We start from the raw sequence: 18,897 nt of genomic DNA on the forward strand, positions 1-18,897 counted from the left end.
CTCATAGGTGACTGAGATCTTCGAGGGGGACCTTTCCTTGGGCGAAGCAGGGGCATCTTCAATAATGATCGGGCTGCTGGACGGAGGCTGTGGCTTGCCCGTCTTTATTCTGACACTTCTTCGAGCTTTAAAGTATAGAGGGGTCTCCCTCTTTCTCTTCTCCTTTGGCTTAGGTGGTGTGCTGAGGGCGGCCAGCACAGCTGCTGCCTCCCTTGCTAGAATGTCAGCCTTCTTCTCCTTGGGTTTCACTTTTTCAGGGCTTCCTGTAGAAGACCCTGTTTTAGTCAATTTCGGGCTTCCTGTAGAAGACCCTTTTTCAGTTAATTTCGGGCTTCCTGTAGAAGCCAGTTTCGGTTTTCCTATAGACACAGGTGTCACCGCCTTGGTTTTCTTTGCTGCATGAGTTTTTCTTTTTGACTTGGTTGCGGTCGCTGTCGAGGCACTCTTGCTGATGTGGACCTTCTCAGCCTTGTCCACTCTGCCTTGCAACCTTTGCTCTCTTGCTGTCAAGATGGGTGTGTCATCTTTCTCCTTGTCATCCTTTTTCTCTTGTTTCTTTCTTTGCTTTTTCTTCTGCTCTGTGGTCGGGGTCTTTTGGCCTGTTTCTTTCTTTCCCGCGGCCACTGACTCCTTCTCCTCACTGCTGGAGGAACCGCTTTCTTCAGTCAACATCCTTATGTCTCCATCCCTTGTCAAATTTCTGAAGGCTTCCCATGAGAGAGGAACCTTGTATGTGTGGAGCGCATCCTCCACGAGGAGTTTGATCAGTCCATGGTGGGCTACCTGGTCTGGTATGCCTTCTTTCAGCTTGGTTGCACACTCAATTAGAGACTGTAGCAGGAAATAGGGGATGCTCAGTTTGTTTTCTACAGGAAGGTCTATCTGGTGCCTCAATTCAGTGAGCAACCGAAAGTGATACCCGTACACAATGCTAAAACGGCCTTCGCAGGTGATATACTTCATAATCTGCAGGCTAACTTCATTCCATGGTGGCAGTAAACTGGTTCTACGCACCCCATTTTTGTCCTCCGAGAATTCCTCCTCTGGTGGAAAGAATTCTTTCTTAGCCTGTTGGCTCAATTTCCTTTCTTCCTTATCCCATGGCAATCCCATTGGAAGCTCAGTAATTCGACTGATATATTGCGGGGTGAGTTTGAGGCTTAGACCCCTGAAGTTCACGGTGGCCAATGTTTTGGATTTCGGCCTCAGAGCTTGCAAAAACTCTTCTGCCACTTCGTCGTCATAGCCCTGCAATTTGTCACAGAAGGATATCCATTGCACTCGTGTGAAGAGCTCCACCACCTCCGGATTTTCTCTTAACTTTGTTGAATCAGTGGGTTCTCTTCTGATGAACCCACCCGGCATGGTAAAAACTGTTGCTTTAGCTAGAGGTGGCGAATGCGGAAGAAATTTGGCCTACTGAGACAGAGCGTAGAATTACGCTCCTGTCATGCATATAATCCACAAAGCTTATCTCCGAGGACCTTAACACCGCTTAATTACACTGACATCCTGTAGGACGACAGTTTATGCACGGCAGACAACAATTGCAACAATTTCCTACGACCAGACTGTAGACGACGATTCTGCCACCTTCAAAAACCAATTGCATGGAGAGTTCAGGTTTACCTTTTTGATCCGCCACCTTTTGACGTGAGGAACCCGCCTTCCTGTAGAAACAGCTTTCCTGTAGGAGCAGCGCGTGATTTCTGGGAAATACTGCAGTGGGTCTGCGCTCTTGGTGTTGCTTCACAGGCGTTCTGATGGCCAAAGGCTCAGAGTATCGAACTGCAGAGGGATCCGGATGATCACTCGAGTTTCAAACGGTGAATGATAAATGCATGGGGTGGCAATCTAGCCGACTAGATTTAAATCGACGGAATCCGTGGCGCGGGGGTGAGCTGTCCCTGCCGGACCGTTGGACGACGTCATCCCATCATTTGCCTGCAAGTTCCCTTGCTGCCGCATCATTCCCTACAGATCCGCCGCCGTCTCTTCTGTTAAACTCGTTTTTCCCGACGGGATTGCTCTCACGTGTGTACTGCCCGTTCCTTTTGCCATGGCCGCCACCCAAACATCCGACTAGACCATTAACTGGTCAACGTGGCCAGTCAAATGACCATACAACTGCTCAACCCATTCACTTCACACTTTGCAAACAATTTCAAAGTAAAATTCATGCAATCTAACGGAAGAAAGGGTCGAGACACTTACCTGTGCGGCCGCAACACGATTTTTCGGTTCCTGGACGATGATGAGTGGATCTATCTGCTGCTGGTGAATTTGCACAGGCCCGGAGGTTCATGTTTACAGGCTGCCGACGATGGATTTGATGCTTTGGCTGCATGCGCCCGCGTTTTCATTGCGTATGGCCAGCGCTGTGAATGGTGTACACTCTAGCGGGCTTAACTGTTACAGGACTCCTGCAGGATGTCTTGTAACAGTTTATCCTCCTCGGGTGCATGCTGCACGACGAAGGCAATGGCCTCACGATCCCGCTCCCAGAGCTCATGGATGGCTGGGATGGATATGGTATGACATCTCAGCGCTTTTTTCATCTTAAAAATTGCTTTTTCTTGATAACTCAACGATCTTCTTTGATGGTGCAGGTGACTTCATTGCATGTCGACAAGGATGGTAGAACGAGGTGACAACAGTGTGCAAGGGTGATAACAGTAGCTTGCATGCGTCCAAACCGATCCTTGGTCATTAGATCTCCTCATAAAATGAATTCTGGGCCGTCCCGAACTTCTACAGGAAGTTTCCTATAGAAATGCAGAGCTTCCTGTAGAAAGTTTGCGTTTCTTGTAGAAAGCCTGCACCTTCCTGTAGAAAGTCTGCATCTTCCTGTAGAAGACTCAAGCCGTGATAAAATTGTGCACATACCTTGGAGAAAATGAGTATTCTTGGAGGAGGTGCTGGTGAGGTCTCCTGACAGCATGATAAGGATCCTTGGCTTTGAGTTGAGAGGCTTCCTCTCCTCCATAGAACACCTGCAACCTGCATGCAATTTCACATTATGAATTTGCTGTCCTTGTCTTTTCTCTTATTCTTTTTTTTCTTTTTTTTTTCTCTTTTTTTTTTTTTGAAAGATAACAGGGGCGCCTCAATGAGGTTTTCACCCTTGCCATCTGCCTTAAGCGCCTCAGAGAGGTTTTCACTCAAGGATCTTTTTCCAATCTCTCTTTTTTTGAAAGACAATAGGGGCGCCTCAATGAGGTTTTCACCCCTACCACCTGCCTTGGGCGCCTCAGAAAGGTTTTCACCCAAGGATCTTTATTATTTATTATTATTATTATTATTATTATTATTATTATTATTTTTAGATCTTTCAGGGTATGCCCAAAGCAGAGGCAGAACCCTTCTCTATGACCAACACCGATTTCTCCATAGTTTTGATGAACTCTTGTCTTGAGAGAGGTTTCCTGTAGATCTTCAATCGATGCCCATTGACAAGCATGGGGATGGCTTCCTCATCAATGGTCCGAATAAGAACAGATCCATTGTCATGGCATTTTTCCACTGCATATGGTCCCAACCATCTGGTTCTCAGCTTCCCCTTGAAATCTTTGTACCTGGAGTCATACAACAGTGCCCAATCTCCTGGCTGGAATTGCTTGTCATTGAGGTGTTGGTCATGCCACACCTTTCTCTGAAGTTGAACCACTTCCGAGTGAAGGAGGGCCTGCATTCGGTGCTCGTCCAGTCCATTTAGCTGCAATAACCTTCCTTGTTGTGCATGGCTGAGATCTAGGTCCAGCTGAGCTGCCATCCTTAAAGTGTTGTATTCAAATTCAATGGACAGCAAAGCTTTCTTCCCATAGACCAGCTCATAAGGTGTGAAGCCGGTTGTGGTCTTCCAGGTGGTGTTGTAAGCCCATGTGGCCTCGACCAGGTGATCTGCCCAGTCCTTTCTGCTGCTGCTCACCACCTTAGTCAAGATCCCTTCCAATGCTCTATTGGTGACTTCCACCTGCCCATTTGCTTGAGGGTGATAGGGGGTGGAAGTCCTATGCTTGATCTTGTGATGAGCTAGTAAGTCTTCAACCAGGTTGGATGTGAACTGGCTCCCTTGATCGGTGACCAGCTCCCTTGGGTAGCCAAACTTGTAGAAGATGTTTTCCCTTAAGAACTCGGCCACCTTCTCTTCTGTTGCTGCTTTGATTGCTTTAGTCTCTGCCCACTTGGTCAGGTAGTCAGTACACACAATGATGTAAGACCTTTGCCTCGAAGGAGGGTTGATTGGACCCACAAAGTCCATACCCCACTTCTCAAATGGCTCAAGAGTCACTTGAGGTTGGAGAGGCATCTCATCCCTTTGAGTTGGTTTCCCCATTCTTTGGCATTGGTCACACTGGCTGATATATCTTCTGACATCTTGATGAAGTGTGGGCCAATAGTAGCCTGCCTGCAGGATTTTGAAGGCAGTCCTCTTCGCTGCAAAATGTCCTCCACAAGGCCCATCATGACAAGTGAGGAGGATATCAAAGACTTCCTCCTCCCTTACACAATGCCTTAAGATCTGATCAGGGCCAAGCTTGAACAGATTGCCCCGGATCCAAGTAAATGAGGCACTTTTTCTGATGATTCTGCTCTTCTCTCTTGAAGATAGGTGCGGAGGGAACTGTGCTGAAACCAGGTAGTTTGCTATATCAGCAAACCATGGAGAGAGTGCTGAGATAGCAAACAGATGTTCATCGGGCATCTGGTCATCCACTGTTCCATCCTCATCTGTAGGCAAATCCAATCTAGATAAAAAGTCAGCAACAACATTTTCTTTACCTGGTTTGTCAACAATGGTCAAATCAAACTGCTGCAACAAAAGTAACCATCTAATAATACGAGCATTCACATCTGGTTTATTCATTAAATATCTAATTGCAGCATGGTCTGTATGTACAAAGGTTTGATATCTAGTAATATAATGTCGGAACTTGTTCAGTGCATGGACCACAGCCAAGAATTCTTTCTCGATTACAGTGTAATTCAGTTCAACTTTGGACAAGTTTTTGCTAACAAAGTAAATGGCATATGGAAGTTTTTGTTCAACTTGTCCTAACGCTGCCCCTATGGCTTTGTTCGAGGCATCAGTGTGGATGTGGAAAGGTAGGGCCCAGTTTGGACCTCTCAAGATTGGGGCTGACACCAACTTGTCCTTTAATTCATTCAAAGCCCTCTGACAATCGTCAGTCCATTTAAACTCCACATCTTTTGCCAATAGGCCAAACAATGGTGAGGCTAGCTTGCTGAAGTCTTTAATGAATCTCCTGTAATACCCTGCTAATCCTAAGAAACTCCGAACATCCCTTACCTTTTGGGGAGGTGGAACCTTCTTGATGAGAGCAATTTTGTTAGGATCCACTTGTAACCCTTGGCAAGAAATGGTATGGCCTAGCACGGTCCCTTCAGTCATCAGGAATTCACATTTTTCAGGACTAAGGGACAGGTTCATCTCAACGCATTTGGTTAGGACCTTTCCCAGATTGGACAATGCTTCCTGGAAGTTGGACCCATAAGGGGTGAAGTCATCCATATAGATTTCCACCGCATCATGGACCAGCTCCGAGAAGATGCTCAAGACAGCTCTCTGGAAGGTAGCAGGAGCATTGCATAGCCCAAAGGGAAGAACTCGGTAGGCAAAGGTACCCCAAGGATAAGTGAAGGTGGTCTTATCTTGGTCTTCCGGGCTGATTCGGATCTAGTTGTACCCGCTAAACCCGTCCAGGAAAGAGAAGAACTTCTTTCCTGCCAGTCCATCCAACACTTGATCTATGAAAGGTAGAGGGAAATGGTCTTTCTTGGTAGCTTTGTTCAGTTCTCGGTAGTCCACACAGATTCTCCATTTCCCATTTTTCTTTGGAACCAACAGCAGAGGGGACACCCATTCACTATCTGAGATGGGGTAAATGAATCCGGCGTCCAGCAGTTTTTGCAATTCTTCCTTGACAATGTCCTTAAGGGCTGGATTCATTCTCCTCTGAGGTTGCCTAACCGGTTTACAATCCTCTTTGATGTATATATGATGGGTACAGACCGAAGGATGGACTCCTTTCATCTCCTTATAGCTCCAAGCAAAAGCATCTAGGTGACTGGCCAACAGGCTACACAACTCCCTTTCCTGGGAAGGAGATAGGGAGGAGCTGATCTTTAACGTTCTCTCAGGGCCGAACTCCACATTTTTGACTCTGGGAGTGACAGGGTTGGTTGTACAAAGGTCCACTAAGGTGCTGGCTTGGGCATCCTCCACCAATTTCTCTAAGGGTAGTGCACTGGAAGGTGGATTCTGGATCAAGGTCTCGATCAAGTCATCCTCGGTTTGGGGGTCTCTTCTAGTGGTATCTAGGGTGCACAAAGGTGCTGAGTACACCTCATCCTCTTCTCCTTCCTCCAACCAAAGTGGTAAGTCATGCTCTAAGGAGGGTTGGGCAGGAGGGTATAGGATTAGCTGCTTGGACATAGGACCATTTTTTATGGTCATGTTTCCTGCACGACAACTTATGTAGGCATCTGCAGTGGCTAACCAAGGCCTTCCCAAAATAAGAGGATATCCAGTAAGCTTTGCCTTGGGTTGCAGAACCAAGAAATCTGCAGGGTATTCCCAAGAGTCGACAGAGACCAAGACATCCTCCACAATCCCTTCGGGAGTCACAGTGGAGCGATCTGCAAGTTGCACGACTGTCAAGGTCTTCCTCAAGGAACCCTGAAGATTGAGTTTGAGCATGGTATCCCTGATCATCACATTAATGGCAGCCCCCAAATCAATCAAGGTGTGAGGTATGATGGTGCCATTGATGTGGACATCTACTATAGGACTCCCAGGATCTAGATACTTTGGGCAGATGACTTGTCCTAACATAAGGTCAGACAGTTGTCCTAGGACATTGATGGTTGAAGCATCTCTCTTTCGCCTGCCTGGGTGTTTGAAACACTTTTCCTTAACCAGTTTGTTGTATATTAGCACATCCTTGATGGCTTGGAGAAGTGGTATTTTCACACACAACTGCTTGAGCTCTCCTGAAAGCTCATCCTCCTCTGGGTTGGGTTGTGTGGTGGCTGTTAGTCTCTCAGGAAAGGGTGGAATAGCCTTTGGTTCACTTTCCTGTTTATCTTCCTCATCCTCTGGGGGAGGAGGTTGGCGATCCGGAAGAGTCTTTCCAGATCGAAGATTGATCTCCTAGATCTCCACAGCATAGGTAGGGCATGATGTTTCCCCAGTGTATACCTGCTGGGCCTGTCTATTGTTGGGGTTCGGGTTCGGTTGAGCAGGTATTTGAGGTTGCCTTGGAGGGGCAGGAGGTAATGGTTGAGGTTGAACTGGTGGTGGAGGCAAAATGGCGGGAGGAGTGTTGTACTGGGGCCTCCACCCCGACTGAGGTGCATTCCACTGAGGCTGAGGCTGGGCATGTGAGTGATATGAATGAGTAGTGGGTTGAGTAGGGTACTGAGGTGGGTAAGACCATGGAGGAGGCATAGACCAGGAAGGATGAGCAGGGGGACCCCAGGAAGGCATAGGAGTCGATTGGTTGGGGCTGTAATAAGCTTGGGGTGCCCCTTGCATCCCCTGCTGGTAAGGTCTAGGTCCTTGTGGCCTCCTTTGGTTGAGGAAATAGAGAGGTTCAGTGGGAGCTTCTGTCCCTTGGTACATGGCTTTAAGCCCAGGTAAGGTTGGACATTGATTTGTGGGATGGTCCTCCTCACAAACGAAACACACTTCAACCGAATGCAATGGGCATTCGTTCTTAGGGTGTCTCCTCGTACATCTAGGGCAGAAGATAGCCAAGGCCCTCTCAGCTTCTTCCTTCTTCTGCTGGATCCTGAAGGTGTCAAGTTGCATGGCAATGGTCTGTCTCACCTCACTCTTAAGATCTTCTAATTGATTTGCAAACTCATGCTTGGAGAAAGGAATACCAGCTGAGAGAAGGTTTCCTCTACCTCGTTTCCGGGCTGCCCTAGAGTGGTTTCTAAACACAGTCTTGATGTCCTCATAAGGCAGTTGGTAAATATCTCCCCCAGCTAACATGTGAAGGGTATCTAAGAGGTCTTCAGGGACTCCTCGGAGCAGGACCAGCTTGAGGGATTCCGGGTCAAGTGTGCACCTGGCCCGCTTATAGCTAAGTTGGAACCTCTCCTCATAATCCTCTAAGGACTCATCATTTCCCATGGTCATCCGAAAGATCTCTCCCTTGGTTTCCTTGGACCTACAGTAGTCCCGGTACTTGGTATTGAAAGCTTGCTGCATCTGAGCCCAAGTGGTGATACTATTCCCAGGTAAGCCCATGAACCAGCATAATGTTGCATCCTTAAGAGTTGAAGGGAAGAGTTTCAGCTTCTGCTCATCTTCAGTATAGTCATAGGTTCTACAAAGGACAGCAAACTCAAACAGGAAGGTATCAGGGTCTTTAGTAGTCAGTCCATGGAAGTGAGGCAGAGCAGAGGGGCTAATGTTTTTCATTTTCATGTCTCCATTGGTTTCTCGGATGGGGAAGGCATCTTCTATTCTCTCATCTTCTCCTCTATTGTCAGCCATAGCTTCAGATGGGATGGTCTCTAATTCTTCTTCTGCTATAGGATCTTCGTATATCTCAGGAGGTTCACCTATAGGTTCTTCTGGATCACTGTCACCGAAGAAGAGAGAAGGGTGACTCAGTGATGTGGTGGGGGTGTTGGGTAAGAATTTGCCTGTTTTATCTCGATTCCTACGAGGCATGAAATGGAAAGACTTTTTTGATTGCTTTTGCTTTTTCTGGTACCTGCAAAACTGAAACAGATTGATCTACAACTATCTATTTTGCTGAAATGAAAATGCAGAATTGAAATGAAAGCAGGAAAGAACTAATCTACTTTGCTCAAATGAAATTGCAGGAATGGAAATGCTAGTCTACGCTTGCAGAATTGAGAGGCTAATCTATGCTTGCAAAATTGAAATTGCGGAATTGAAATGCTAATCTATGAAAGCAGGAAATGTCTATGCTACTTTTGCAGAATGGAAATGAAATAAACTACTTGGCAGAAGGCGAGAGTAAGAAAATAGAAGAAAAGCAACAATTACTAATACTCTGACGCTTCCCCAGCAATGGCGCCAAAAAGATGGTGGGCTCCAGTATTGTGGCAATAATGCTACAACTCCTGGAGCTTCCTTCTCTAATTTTATCAACCCGGTAGTTCGTAACAAACTTGGAAGCGACGGTGCTGTATGCACAAGTACTAGCTCTTGTCGCAGCTGTCACTTGGTCAGCTGGCACAAGTCCGCTAGGGCTCAAGCCAACTTCTATATGTTCTCAGAAGAAGCTTTCCAAATGATGAATGAATGCTATCTCAAAGGAAATTAACCTACTTTGCAAGAATGAACTGAAAGTCAACCAAACATGGAAACCCTAGTAAACCCTAATCTGACTAACTTAATCCTTACAATGCAATGATGGGAATGCAACTTCTAACAATGATGCCATTACTTCTAGTGATATGAGATGCATGAATTTAAACTACTTCCATTGAGGAGAACATGTTTTTATATTTTTTTGCTTAAGTGGTTGGAGTTATTATGATTGTGTTTCTTACTGGGTCTTGACTGTGCAGGGGTAGTTCGAAGGGAAGGAAGGCTTGGAAAAGGTCAGGAGGGCTAGGAGAGGTTCCAGGGGATCCCTAACATCATTCCACAGAAGTCCACAATGTTCAGGTGCTTGGCAACCGTGTTTGCAGGCTTCTACAGGATGTCTGCAGGGGATCCTACAGGAAGCTCGGGATTTCTACAGGAAGTCTGCTAACTTCTACAGGATGTTCTGTAGTTGGAGTTTTGGGTGATGGAGGAGTGAAGGAGCTGTATGGGTGGATAGGTAGGATGAAAAGGGAGCTTGTGATGGCTCAGGGCAGAGAGATGAGATGGAGAGAGAGTGCATAAAGTTGGTTGGTGGATAGAAGGGTGGAAGCAATGAAAAGTCAAAAAGATGGAGCTACGTGAAAATTAGAAGGGTTGGAAGGAAAACGAGCTGAACAGAGGATGAGTAGGCGACTTGGGCACGGTTGAGAAGAAGAAGAAGATAATAGAATGGTGTTGCGCAGTGTAAATGAAACAAATCACCTATGTCTTGCACAAAACCGAGAATTCATCAACCTATTCTAACTGTGTTATTAAACCAACGAACAGCAATGTAAAGTTTAGAGAGAAATCGTGCATGGTGTTGGAACAAAGAAGTAATGCTCAAGATCAGAATGCATGGACGGTTCTACGACTGAAATGATTGTGTTGCAGCTTGCATGAACATATAAGACTGCGTTTTTTTGGTGGTTGGTACGGTCTACACCCCCAATCTCTAAACAGAGATGGAAGTGAGTGCACTATCAACCTTTTCTTGGAGCTCTGATGAATTATAATCCTCCTACTCTAATCTAAGCTGTTAAAAGCACTTTAACCATAAACTAATCCTACTTAATCACATCAAAGAAAGTGAATCAGCAGACTGTGTTTTCCAAATGCATGTCAAAGCAAAGAAATGAAGTGCTGAAAGGAAAGACAAGTAACAATACAAAGAAAAGGAGGTCTATTGCTCTCAGGTTGAGCCCTAACCTGAGAGCTATAGCTCCCTTAAGAACTCAGAATTGAATCCAAATCTGCTTGCCTTTTATTAAAAGATCATAATCATGAGTCTAACAACATGCCAAAACTGGCTTACAAAGGGCAAAAACACCGAGCTGTAGCTCGTACTCAGAAATTGCAACAATAGTTCAAAAGTTCAAAAAGCTCCTATCAAAGGCTACGGCCTCAATATTTATGCATGATGAGGACCAAGCTGGCTTCCTCAATTAGTGGAGCTTGGCTGTCCAACTAAAAGTAAACTGCTGTTCCTGTAGAATCTGTTGGCTGCCTTCTAGCTCGGTGGGGATAGCTGTTGGAGCTCGGAGTTGGGGTGGAGATCATGAGGAAGGTCATTCAAGACTGTGGACAACCTCCCTATAAACCTGCAATGCCACCTTGGCTGTCTCCTTGTCTCCATCTGCGTGGTATTTGCTCCATTTAATGTCAAAAAACCTGAAATCATCATGTATTAGTCACATAGGAATAATGCCTGCCCTTCTTCCTACAAATAACACGAATATACTAAGAAATGATGCATAAGTGATAAAAGATGAAGGGTTGAGCAAGGTAAGTAGGCCAAATGAACCCAAATTGTTACCAAAAATTGGGGCTCATCAATCATCTTGAGAGATGGAAAGTACACATAATAGTTATGAGGTGTGCTTTTGTACCCCACAAATATGCCCAACTTTGTTGTCAGCTCTATCTTTTTCCTTGCCTCCTTGGAAACATGACATTAAACTGATGATCCAAAGATCCTAAAGTGTGACACATCTAGTTCTTCCCTGAGAAATCTTCCTCTAGTGTACTCATGCTAAGAATCTTGTGAGGACTCTTGTTTTGCAAATGGACCATTATGTTGCATGCTTCATCCCATAAGTTTGGAGGTAGTTTTTGGTCATGCAACATTTCCCTTGTTGCTCCCACAATACTTTTGTTCTTCCTCTTATCCAACCCATTATGTTGTGGGTTATGGGGTGTCTTCAACTCCCGTCGAATGCCTTCCTTTTCAAAGAAATTTTTAAACTCATACGACACGTACTAACCACTGTTATCGCTCCTAAGAGCCTTCACTTTCCTGCCAGTTTATTCTCAACAAGTGCTTTAAACTCAACCAATTTGGAGAATGTTTGGTCTTTCTTCTACATGAAGTAGATCCAGCACTTTCATGAGAAATCATCTACAAATATAACATAATACATGTGCTTGGAATTGGAGCCTGTCTAGAAAGGTCGACAAACATCAGAGTGGATCCTTTCAAGGACTGCATGCACCCTATTGTCCTGGCCATTGAAGGTGGATTTTTTATACTTCCCCAATGTAAACGCTTTGCATGTATCCCACTTCTCTAGTGCTCCTTTGGGGAGGCCTGTGGAAATTTGTTGCATGATATTTAAAGCACCATGATGAAAATGGCCAAGTCTTCTATGCCATAATTAGCTAACATCTCAGCTCAACACCTTCCCTTATTTTGAGATTAATGTTGCACAGTCTTACACATCTAATTTGTAGTGGTTCTTCACTCAAACCTCGATATGCTTTACTTGTCCCATGGTGATGTGTCTCAGGAAATCCTTCCCTTTACTAAATATCACATCATAGCCACGGTCTTCCAACACAACTACGAAAACTAGATTCTTCTTCAGTCCTAGTACAAACATCACATCCTTGAGCTTGAGAGGGGAGCCAAACTCCCTCTCAAAAATAATTGTACCAATACTAGTTATGTTATACCTTCCATCATCTCCCATCTCGATGTGCATTTGGAGATCCCTCTCCTCCAAGTCACTAAAAATTTATTTGTTTCCTATCATGTGGAATGAGGCACCGATGTCAAGATACTACACACTACCCATCACTATGCTCGTCATGCATGAAATGAGGGTAAAATCAAGTTCGAACTGTGAATCCAAGGCTTCACCCACTACTCCTCCTATGCTCTTCTTTCATTCTTTCTTGTGTGGACACTTCGTTGCATAGTGCTCGAATTCGTGACAATGAAAGCACTTGATTCTAGACAAGTCTTTCTTCTTTCCCTCTTAACTTGAATCTGCTTTGGATTGGGATTTCTTCCCTTTCCCTTTATTTTCCTTTCCAACCAAGGCACAATTCTCCTCATCCTCTACCTTGGATGAGGTCTCGTCTCTAGTGTTCCAACTTATTTCTTCATGCACTAGATCAGACCATAATTTCTCTCAACTTGGTAGTTTTTCTCTACCATTTATTTAATCTTGATAGCTATTCCAACTCTTTGGAAGGCCTAAAATGGCTAGAGCTACCAAGTCTTCTTTAGGGACAGTCACACTAACCCTGCCAAGTTTATCACAACACTATGTAAACCTGCTTAGGTACTACGAAATTGTGTCATTATTTTGCATCTTGATACTTCAAAGCTTTTTCTTGAGTGCCAGCTTCCCATGGTCACTATTGTTCTCAAACAACTCAGTCAATGATTTCCACATCGCAAACAAAGTCTATTTTCTATGGATATTCGAGACAATATGATCTCAAACTCCCTCCAATATTATTCTCCCCACTTTGGCCACATCCTTCTTCCATTGAGCGCGATTCTGAGAATCAGATGCTTGGGGTTTTACTACATATATTTTGATGTATTCTAGCAGCCCATTATCATCCAATATTGCCTCCATCTAGTCCTTCCATGCAAAAAAGTTTTAGGTGCCTTCCAAAGCATACTCGAGCCCGAGTCCATTGAAAACCATCTTCTCAATCCTGAAGAAAACCTGCAACACTGATCTTCAATTTGAATCTCCTGTAATGATAACTTTGAAATTTCTTCTTTATAGTGATTCTAGCTCTAATAACATGTAGAAATTAATGTGTAGATTCAATATTGCTCATGATATTTACTAAATCACAAGACTTGAACCTACTCTACTCATCTTCGGAAGTTAATTCACTATCTAAAACAAGAATCATTGACATGCAAAAGGAAACATCACACAAAGATTTGTCTAGGGGAAAGAAACTGTTGATAACTCCTTACTTTATGTATTACATTAATCAGAGAATAAATAAGAAATATAATGTTTGCTAAAGCCTGAGCACACCGTGCAACTATATAGTCTATCCCTCTGCCTGATTCATTGAACCTGGCCCAACACTTAGCTAATTTCAAGCCTTCCCAAGCTCTTATTTCCTTGCATTGTTCCCTTGGGAAATTACCCCTATTTTTTAGGAATCTCACACCAAGGAATTGTGAAATATCCTTAGGTCAATCTTTGACTTAATGCACCACCTGTACACATGATGTTGTGGTAAAAACACAATCCCCACATTGTTCACTTAATTCTCATTATGGGGGCCCTTTGATCGAATGGTTAGTCATATTACTATTTGATTTTGAGAATTTATATTGCTTCAATGAATTCAAACTGTTCCTATCTTCCTATCATAACTTTTTGATCTAATTGGGTTGTTTGGCTGTAAATGGCGCCTAATTGAAGATTGGATATTTTTCACTACCTTTAATTTATGGTGTGTAAATATTAATTTATATTTTATACATAGCCCCTAAGACCAAGATTGGTATAATTAAGTGGCTTTAGGTTAGGTTTTAACCATTAAACAAGTGGTTCTTTTTTTTAAATAATCGAAGATATTGAAATTCTGACATTAGAGAAATCCTTTTAGAATTCCATGATGTAAAACCCCGATCTATATTATAACTGGCATGGAGAGCATATTAAATCCGAAATATATATGTGGCAAACCTTTTTTATAAACTTCAGAGTATTAAAACAAACATATCATATAACCAAAGTCTGACCATTATATAAAGGAACTATAATTTATAAGCAACTGTCGGAGGACCCACCTGCCACATCATTACTCCCGCTCCCATCAAGGTCAACACTTATCAGAGATTTTCAACTGAGCAAGCTTTTAAAAATTCTAATACAACACTCCCTCCAATCACCAACTTCCGATAATCATATCCCTCCAATATTTGACTTCTGATATTCATATCCCTCCAATTTTTGACTTCCAATATCTGCCAAGCTCCAATAAGTCAGACCCGATATCCATATTTAAAATGGTCTAATCGGAATATCGCATCCTCTTGTATATCAGAAAGTTTAAATGGAAACAATTGTAAAACCCCCGATATCAAATCTTCGATACAAGGCTCTGATATAATGGACCCGATAAAGTTATTAAGGGAGTTGAATACGATATCTCATTTGCTTCATATCGAGCCGCCCAATATTGCAACTATTTCGTTTTGTCTCATTTTAAAAGTTTTGATGAGCTTACTTCTAATACCAGTCAGCTCTTTCCACTTGTCACTATTCTATACAGCCTCTTTTTCATTAAATAAAAATCCACTTAGTTATGAAGTTGGGCATAAGAAAAGTTAATTTACATTTTATTTTTTATAATTCATTTTTCCTTGTGAAAACATTATATGTAACTAATTTTGGTTTTGTTTGATAGAGAAGCTTCCATGGATGAAGAAGAAATAGATCTAGTCAATATTCTCGAAGGAACCCCACCAAGTGGCATAACATTGGATAAGAATAGATAGAGGTGGTTGAAACAATGAGGCTAAGGTTGGACTTCACTGTGAAAAGTGCAATTCTATCCTATCAAAATCAAACCAAACTCATCAACACGTACCAAACAAGGTGATTTTTCTCAACTGTGGCCATCTACATTTGGCCAGAACCCTAACTGAAGGAATCATTTTGTTTCATTTTTTCTAGTTAACTCAGTTGTTGAGAAATAGAGGGGGACTACTAATATTTCCACTATGTATAAATACCCATCTCTGATTGTGAAAAAAAATATTCAAATCTAGGAGAAGAGGAAGAATAATATAGGAGCTTATAGCTTGTTTGTAGAGGGAGTTCAACACTCATGTGCACTACTGTAGTGGGATCCGAGCCTTTGCTGGTAGTAGGGGATTTGCACTAATGTAATCTTCTGAGGTTTATGTAACTTGATTCATATTCATAATAATATTTATTTCTGTAATTGTTTGCATAGCAGTACTATTTGTAAATAAATTCTTCAGCTTTCAAATACGTTTATGGTGTATGAGTAGATTAGTTGGCTTTAGCACTATTGTTAAATGTTACCTATTAGCTCATTTAAAATCTAATTAAGCTATCGCGGGATTAATCAGAAATGTGCCTTGAAAACTAGAAATTGTATAAAAGAATACTTTTATTTCTTTAGGTTTGCTAGCTATCTAATAGTTTAAAGTTATAGATGTCATGCTTTTCTACATGTCATTTTATTAGAACTGTTTCAGTATTATGACATGAATCTTTTGTTTCTTATGCATATGTTTATTAGGAGTTGGAGTTATTTACAGTTAAGTGTATGGTAACTATTTATTAGGCATTTAGTTGTATATATCTTCTTTAACAAGGATTATATCTTGTGAGCTATTTCCCTGGTCTATTTCCTTTATCTCATTTCAATTCCCACTTTCGTCTTTTCCTGTCCTTTTAGCATGCTCTTGTTTGAGAGAAGGACTACTCTTTGTTTCAATGGAGATAGGTCTAGGATAAGTGCATCCTAGATTAAATTTTGCATTTTAATTTTAGTTTCTGCATCTTTGAAGTCCTCTCCTCAAAAAGCAGTCTTTAGAGTGGTTTGGCTAGGCCATAAAGTCATCTTAAGGATCATTCTCTTGCCTGATCAGCAAGAAGAATCAATCTGATGTCTCTTCTCTATTGGTAGGTGAAAGTCATACTTTAAGCTAGTAGAGATAGAGAGAGGGTAACTGGACCCAATTGAACCAGTTGGAACCACCATTTCAACGGAAAAGGAGCTATTTTAAGTTCCCGACTGGGTGGTCTCCCTTAAAATGTTGAAAGGTCATTTTTTTCTATTAACATTTTTGGTGCTAGAAGGAGGGCATGTTTTAAATTGTTTGTTAAAGTTTTCATTGCATAATTTTGAACTTTTAATTATGGGTTCCTCCAAAAAACCTCCTTGGAGATGCTTTAGTGTATCACAATCAAACACTACTCCAATCAAGGGAATTAAAACATTGTCAAAGGTAAAGTTCAATGCTAAGACTTCTGCTTTTAATCACCTTTTTCAGTTCATTTCAAATTCTCAAAAATTTAATATTGACGAGGTTGTCTTTGGCAAGATTTCCACATAAACTTTGCGAGGTCAAGCAAAGGACTAGTGTCTTTCACTTACAGTTGCCTCAGTACATAGCTGGGATGAGTTTGCCATTAGAGGAAATTTGAACTCAAAAATAGCCACCTAAGAAAAAATTAAGAAAATAATAAAATAACGCCAAGTAGGCAATTTTTTAATATATCATTATTATTATTTTACTTTTATCAAAATTACCCAAATAAATGTCACGCTTATCAAAATAATTCTATATATATTTTATATTTAAATCAATTTACTAGCACAAGATTTAATACAATTTTAATTAAAAAAGTAAATTAAAAATTTAAATTAGATTTAAATGTAAACTTAAATTTAAATTAACCAAATAAACGCCACTTTTATCAAAATAACCATATATATATATTTTATATTTAAACTAATTTATTAACACAAGATTTAATAAATTTAAATTAAAAAAGTAAATTTAAATTTAAATTACCCAAATAAATGCACTTCTATCAATGTATTTGTATGTATATATTTTATATTTAAATTAATTTATTAACACAAAATTTAATAAGATTTAAATTAAAAATGTTAATTTAAAATTAAAAAAGTAAATTTAAAATTTAAATTAGTTACACGTCATTAAAAACACACTCAACCCATATTTTACCCTTCATTAAAAATATTTTTGATATTATAACTTTTATAGAATAAGATATTAATTTTTATTTTTAATATTTAATGTGGCTTTGGGTCACTTTGGCACTGTTCATGCTGAAGGTAGGTAAATTATATTATTAAAAAAATTGTTGGTGCCTAGTCACACATGTATCTCTTTTGAATTTTAAAAGATTTTGATTGGCTTACACATTATGACATGGAAATTCAATGTTAACTATTTAAAATCAAATTTCCTCTAATGAGTGATGTTCCTTTAGGGTTTTCAATGATACAACTACAAAAAGGTGTGCAAACAATTACTTGAATTGCGTAGGACAGAAGGTGAGCCCTTGGATCAATTTTCAGTTAAATTTAAACTGACATTGATTCTCTTTAAATCCAATGACTTACCTCCCGAACATCAATTAACGAGTTGGTGGTTTAAATATTTAATTTCTCTTCCTTGTAATTCTATTGAAGAATCGAATGCTAAGGAAGACACTAATAAAGTTATTTATGAGCATGAAAATATTGAACTTGGTTCTTCTTCATCTTCAAAAATTGTTTTAATTGATTCCCAATACTCAAATGAATCTGCTTTTGAAAGTGAAAAACATAACAGTTCAAACACTTCCTCTCATAGTCATAATGATTTCAATGATTATAAATCAACTCCGTTTTCTCAATCCTACAATGATAATGTACCTTCTTACAGTTTTAATCTTGAGGATAATTATGATTTTAAATTCATAATCACTTATAAAAATGAAATCTCTGTAAACAAATTTCCACTATGTTGTAACATAATTTGTAACATAGTTGTATATTACAAATTACATTTCTCTCATTCTTTTCAATTTCTTTCTTTGTTCAATTTTATTTTTCATTTTGTGCACATATTACGTTGGCATTATGAGCTTCATAGCATGAGACTCTCATCAAATACATTAATCAACATATTTGAAAATCCATTTCAGAAATTCAATCATAAACATTGGCTACTTCTAATTTTGAGATTCTATTTTATGATTATGAGTGGCCAATTTGTTTCTGATTTTCAAATTATTTTTTCACATATGTTGATATTCAGAAGCTCACTAACAACGCATTTTGGCCAACCATGTAATCTATCTAGAAATATTTTACATTACTATCCACGATTTATCTATTCATTTGAAAAGAATATTTCTAGTCATTATTTACAACAACCTTTGATATTTAAAGACATATCATTTAATGTTGGCTTGTTGTTTCCTCTTTCTTTGAATCTATTTCAAACATTGATTGAAATACATCCTGAATTCCATGATCTCGTAGGCAAATGTTTCAAAGAATTTCAAGGGATTTTGTAAATAAGTTGCTTCTTGTACATACATTAGCATTAGATGCACATAATATATTCAGTTTTATTTATGTTGGTATATTTATGATTTTGTTACTGATGTTTGATTTACACATTCATGCAGATACTAAGATGCTTGAATGGTTACATTGGAAGCACGACTTTACTTAGTCTTAGTCTACTTTTTAGATTAGGATTACGTGTAGTTTAG

This window comes from Pinus tabuliformis, chromosome 9 (assembly GCF_031772625.1).
Source record: "Pinus tabuliformis cultivar Carrire ecotype Pingquan chromosome 9, CPIR1, whole genome shotgun sequence".
In the NCBI taxonomy this organism is placed as follows: domain Eukaryota; kingdom Viridiplantae; phylum Streptophyta; class Pinopsida; order Pinales; family Pinaceae; genus Pinus; species Pinus tabuliformis.